Source organism: Atta colombica, unplaced genomic scaffold (genome assembly GCF_001594045.1).
Source record: "Atta colombica isolate Treedump-2 unplaced genomic scaffold, Acol1.0 scaffold49, whole genome shotgun sequence".
Classification (NCBI taxonomy): Eukaryota; Metazoa; Arthropoda; class Insecta; order Hymenoptera; family Formicidae; genus Atta; species Atta colombica.
In genome coordinates, this window is record NW_017259538.1 from 1939640 (window position 1) to 1945581 (window position 5942).

The window sequence follows — 5942 nt, forward strand, 5'->3', positions numbered from 1 at the left end:
TTAAATGCAAATGGGCTGTTAAGTACTTAAACAAAAAGAACAATAAAACGATTTACGTTAATATGATATAGTATGATTGTAATACGACTGTAACATTTTTTTATGTGGGTATATTTTAGATAAGTAGTTCAACTTTTCCATTAAAATTAAATCATAATAAACTGAAACCAAATTATGATTTTGATTTTATTTATTCTAAATTATTGTTTTCTTATACATTATAATTATTTTTGTATATGTATAATAATTCACTTGATGTATGACTCAAATAAAATATTTATAACTAGGCGATGATAATCAAGTAACAATTTTCTTATAAAATTTTTGAATATCTGCTGAATATCTGCTGAATATCTGCTGAATATCTGCTAAAAAGTATCTTGATTTAAATATGAAAAACAATAAAAATCATACTTATTAGAACATTATAGTATAATTCAATAACTTTGATTTCAGATTTTATTATTACTTTTTATTATCTGTTTATTATATGTTTATTAATAAAATATTCTGTATTAATATTCATATACAAGGTTGAGTAACTATAATTAATACATTCAAAATTAAATAAAAAATTAAGAAATTTATGACTTTGAATTTATTTTTAATAATTTAATTTAGTTTATTTTAAATTAATTAATTTTTAATATAATTTAGTTACTTTTAAACTTTAATTTTATTAATTTCCCTTTTTAAGTTAAGATTTTTTTATCTCTCTAAATGCTAATATTATTTTCTATAAAATTTTGAATATTAGAGAATTAGTTTAGAAAAAGTTCAATGATTATGCAATGGGTGCAATATTCGTAGTGCTTAAAGATGATAGATATGATGATAGATTGGATCTATATTTAGAGAAAACTATTAGTTGTTATTGCTATCCTTTTTATGTCTAATGAGCGATAAAAAAAAATAACTTTTTATTTATTTATAATTTTTAAAGAAAATTTGCTCTTATTTCTTTGCACTTTAATCCCATTTTATTTACAACATCATTCTTTTCTGATAATTAACTTCTGATTATAACAGTGCTTCATTAATTTATTTGCAAAAAATTTTATTCTCATTGTACTTATTTTTATTAAGATACAGCTTTATTGTATTTTGTTTTATTGTTTCTGCCATATATAATTATATTTAATTAATTTCTAATCATTTTAAATAATATTGTACTAACAAATTCGTCTATAAAAATATCGTTTTATCAAAATTAACAATAATCGTTAGGGTGTGGTTTATTACAAAGACTTTATATCACCTCCACATAACGAGATGCCAATTACACAAAAAATATCATCGTATTTTCTAAAAAGCGATTAATTTGTTAATATAACTTAATAAACACTTAATTTAATAAATACTTTTAATTAACGTTAATAAACACTTTTATGTAATTAAAAATCTGCGATTTACATTGAAAATATTCCGATCGATATTAAAACATTTAAATTGTTTTGTTTATTGTTGTTTTGAACATCCTGTTCATAGCCTTACTATTATATTATTTAGTTTTATTTGTAGTTTTATTAATTGAATATGTTTTAAGCTTGACTATAGTTTGGCTTCTTTAGACTTTATTTTTACAAATGTCCCATAGAATCTTAGCATCATTAAGAGATGAAACGTAGAGATCTCTGAAAAAATTAACATACCACTAGACAAATTTTTGATTACTGTTTGTTTGGTTTTGAATTCTATTGTATATTCTTTACATTTAATAACAAATATTAAGTATATTATAGTTCGCTTGTTTTATGCAAAGCAAATTATGTAATATAAAGATTAATGATCGAACAAAATAAGAAAAATAATAATTTTTTATATTTATTAAAATATAATACTAATGTAAAACGTGAACATTTTGGTCAAATTCTTTTTTAGTATATATAAACTTTTAACTTATTAAAAATCTTTTTTTAATATATATAAACAATGAAGATGAAATTTCTATTAACTAATTAACATGTGTGAATAAATGATTAATTTGTTGAAAAATATTGTAAACAAATTTTTAGCACCGCTATGGGTTTACCTATATCCTCAATTATTGCTAATGTAGTTTTGTATAAAATTTGGAGGAATTAGCAATCGAAAAATTATCTACACAATTACTGTTTTATCTTTGATGTGTGGATGATATTAGTTTAGCTGAATATCTGAATGATATATAAAAAACTATATAAAAAACTATGAATGATATACAAAAAAGTTTTAATTCTTTACATGCAAGATTACAAAAATCGATGAGTACTAATTAAGGGAGATATTATTAAGCTTTCTTGACATAATGATTCTTCTTCTTTGATCACTGAAGAATTGATCACAAAGAATTATATTCGATAGATATCAGAAAACAACTTGTTCCGATAGATTCCTTAGTTTTTATTCAAACTATCCGCTTTGTCACAAGAAGAACATAATTTTTGGTGCTGTAGACAGAATACATGTAAAATAAGCACAAGTAGCATGGTAGACAGTGCGAGTTTATTATGCTAGGAAACTCGAGTTCGATTCCCGGCAGATTCAAGAAATTTTCACATATTTGTAGCTCCTCTTCGAGGTCTGGCAAACCACCAAGAATATCAATTGCTAAAGAAACCTCTCAAAACTGCCATTCGGAATTGGCGTTAAAATTATAAGTCCCGTATGTCTATGTACAACTTGCATACGCATCACGAGCATACGAGAGGTAGGTCAGTTCTTATCTTGGAATATTGCGCCATCGGAATGAAAATAAAAATATATTTATTACGTAAACTAATATTGCACACCAAATAAACGATGAATGAATATGCATAGTCAAAAAAAGTTGTTAAAAGATGATATTAGACAAGTTATGTATTTCTATGGTTTAACTCACCCCAAAAGAATTTGATCAATGCTATCCACATGTTTTTAAATAACGGGTATCCACTTCCTTTAATTTTCTCTGCAATACAAGAAAGATTAAAATATCATAATCACAATTGCAATAAAATATGTATAATATTTATGCCTATGTAAAAGAAAAATTTTTCAACAATATCGTACATCAAATCTATATCTGAAAGCCTTTTACCTATAGTTTCCTAATAATAAAATAGCTCTTATACCATCCCAAATATATTAAAAAATTAAAAATATATAAAAGGAAATGACTAGCTAGATTTGTTATCGCATCATGACGTAGTTTATATAATCTCCTGCGAAAATTGTGCTAGCTATATTAATATATTAATATAAACGAAACGAAGTTAAAAAGACTACCAGATTCTATACAAGCATAATTCCGATATTAATAAAAAAAACAGGTTCTCCATCTGTAATTACAGACCATCATATTAATTTTAATCATAATTTTAAATGAATTTGAACAAACTCTCTTATGTAATAAAAAATTAATAACAGTAAAAACAGTAAAAATAGCTTTCTTTATTTTCATGTTCAATTGTGAGATGAAGATTTCTTCATTGTATGAATTCTTAGAATTTGGAGTAGTTCTTCCATTACAGTTACAAATAAATCAGTTTATTGTTTAAAAAGCATTCCATACGTAATATCCTTGTAATGTTTATGTGACTCAGACATTTCTTAGAATCTTTATAATTCTACTATCTTTATAATTTTACTAGTTATTCATAAACTTTGTAACATTTCATGTCATAAATTATAAATTTACAAGTTAAATAAAGTAGAAAATTTTGTGAAGTGAAACTTAACAATAGAAATCGAAAATTTAAAATTATAATCATGTTCAACCTCCACAAGACACATTTTTGAACTCCAACATTTTCAGAAATCTCAGGAAACCCAAACATTTTCAGAAAATTCGAATACTCTCGGGAATCTCAAACATTCTCGGGAATCCAGAAAGTTTCAAGATCCCATCCTGATCCTCAAAAACCTGTTTCCATTACGATACTAATATTAGGCTACTCCTCGTCCTGATGAAGTGATTCATACAATGTTCATGAAATGTTAATATTCCAAGAATAGATCTGGACACGGAGAAAATCCGCGAAACGCAAAATCTTTAATATCAAAACTTATACTGCTTATGTTTTTTGTGGCGCCGTAGTTTTGAGACGTATTGGAATAATTTTTACAAATATGTTAATACACTTTGAACAAATTATAGAGTAACTCCGGCAGATAATCGCGCTGGGATTTACGTAGTAGAGCAGAAAAAATAGAAGAAGTGGGGGTAATTTTTCCGCAACTACTCTGTTACATGCTTTTACGTTATATTAGTATTGTGTTGTGATTTCAGCTTTTTATTGTTAATATTAATGAAATTATTATGAGTTGAATCGATTTGTCACTGTAATAAATAGCGCCATCATAAATTATAATTTACATAAAATGATTACTGTAAGCCGTGTAAAAGAACTTGATGATTATTTCGTCATACATACATAGAGAGAAATAATAAAATGTAAAGAGGAATAGTATACAAAAATGTTGTATAGTAAAATGCAAATGTTTTGCTTTCATATTCTTTATTTAATTTGTTGTCTTATATATTCCTGTTTGGGATATACAGCATTTTTAGCGGGCGGGATTTATGCCCAAAGTATACAAAGTGCGCAGATTGAATTCAGTACACTAAATGCAATAAAAGCATTACATGAAATATTTATTTAGTTGATTCTTATATTAAAAATTATATTAAAAGATTCTTATATTAAATTATCCTAAGTACAGTCTTAAAATGTTATGTTAGTGATTGTTGAGCAAATCTCAGAGCAATATTAGCATCTTAAGAAATTATTTATATACAACAATTTTAATACAAATACGGAATAACGATAATTGTCAGCACTTGACAAAAATTAAAATACTTTATTATTATTAAATTGTAAACGATATATTTAAATTTAAGCAACTATTAAAAAATTTAATAAGATACAATCAAACTGTATGAACACGTTTGTGTCACTGAACGAAATAAAAAATTAAAACTTTTTATTATCTTTATACGTTTTGTTTATTTCTGTATTGTTTGGATATAAAAATATAAAAATATATCAGTAATATATTCCAAATTTGCAAATTTGTCTTTCAGATATAATCACAATGGAGATGAGGAACGTTGTACAGATAGTCAGACAATGGTGCCATGAAGAAATCTGGTATGTGAGAAAAGGGTTACAAAAGATCATGGCAGACAAGACGAATCCGTCACTCTCATTGCTGATACGGCCAAAATGTAATTTCATCATAGAATATTAATAATGTACCGCGAGTTGCTTCTGACTTATTGACAGTGGTCATAACGTATACATTTTATTAAAAAATATTATTAATGCAAACACTTGCTTGACTAGGTTTGTAAATTTATCATTACTTATTTTTGCTTCGAACTGATAAATCATCTATGATATAAAACAGATCGTGAGAACATTTTAAAGATTGTTTATATTCCCTGCTGCAAATGTCCATATGTACACATGGAAACCTATCCGAATTTACATGGGGATTACTATATATAATAAATTTGGACAGATTCCTAGCGTATGTATAGACATTTTCACCAAGATTTCTTTCAATTAATCATTTGCGTATCTTTAGAAGCAGTCATTATCTATTATATTATATAAACTTATAAATTATTCGGATTTTATCAAATTAGTTTTACGCAATAAGTTTTTTCAGAGCTTCTGAAAAAATTGAAATTAATTTATATAATAATTCAATGCTAAAATAAGATATTTAAAAATGTATTATTTAATATTTTTTTATTTTTCAAATTCATTTTATGAGAAACTAGCTGTCATCGTTATTATAAATCATATATTAGTTCTATATCATATATTAGTTTATTTTGTATACATATACATATATATATGTATTAGGTTGTCCGGAAAGTTCGTGCCGCAAAAGATTTAAATTTAATAAATGTACACTAAAATTTAAAACTTCTGCTTTTCAATTTTCTTTCAAAATCGGCACGAACTTTCCGG